Source organism: Propithecus coquereli, unplaced genomic scaffold, assembly GCF_000956105.1.
Source record: "Propithecus coquereli isolate 6110/MARCELLA unplaced genomic scaffold, Pcoq_1.0 Scaffold59, whole genome shotgun sequence".
Classification (NCBI taxonomy): Eukaryota; Metazoa; Chordata; class Mammalia; order Primates; family Indriidae; genus Propithecus; species Propithecus coquereli.
Genome location: NW_012151840.1, coordinates 6,536,680 through 6,537,156, shown reverse-complemented (window position 1 = coordinate 6,537,156; position 477 = coordinate 6,536,680). Strand labels below are relative to the sequence as shown.

At 32.9% G+C, this 477-nt stretch overlaps 1 protein-coding gene across 1 annotated transcript in view; it reads right to left on the bottom strand.

The window, feature by feature from the left end:
• The window catches only part of ARNT (aryl hydrocarbon receptor nuclear translocator), a 60,655-nt gene that overhangs the window by 33,621 nt on the left and 26,557 nt on the right, over positions 1-477 (bottom strand). The window lies entirely within an intron of this gene.

The window sequence follows — 477 nt, the reverse complement described above, 5'->3', positions numbered from 1 at the left end:
AAAAAGATTCTACTTTCAATTCTTTTAAATATATACCCAGAAGTGGTATTGCTGGATCAGATGGTTACTCTATGTTTAATTTTTTGAGGCAAGACCATACTGTCTTCCATTGTGGCTGCACCATTTTACATTCCTATCAACAGAGCACAAGGATTCCAATTTCTCTACATCTTCACCAATACTTGTTATTTTCTGGGGTTTTTTCTTTTGTTTTTTTTTGTTTGTTTGTTTTTGATAGTGGCCATCCTAATAGGTATGAAATAATATCTTATCACAGTTTGGACTTGTATTTCTCTAATGATTAATGATGTTAGGCATCTTTCACTGCTTATTGGTCCGTTGCCCATTGTTTAATCAGTTTTGTTGTTGTTGAGTTGTAGGAGTTCTTTGTCTATTCCAGATATTCATACCTTATAAGATAGTTGATTTGCAAGTATTTTCTCCTAATTCTATAGGCCGCTTTATTACTGTGTTGTT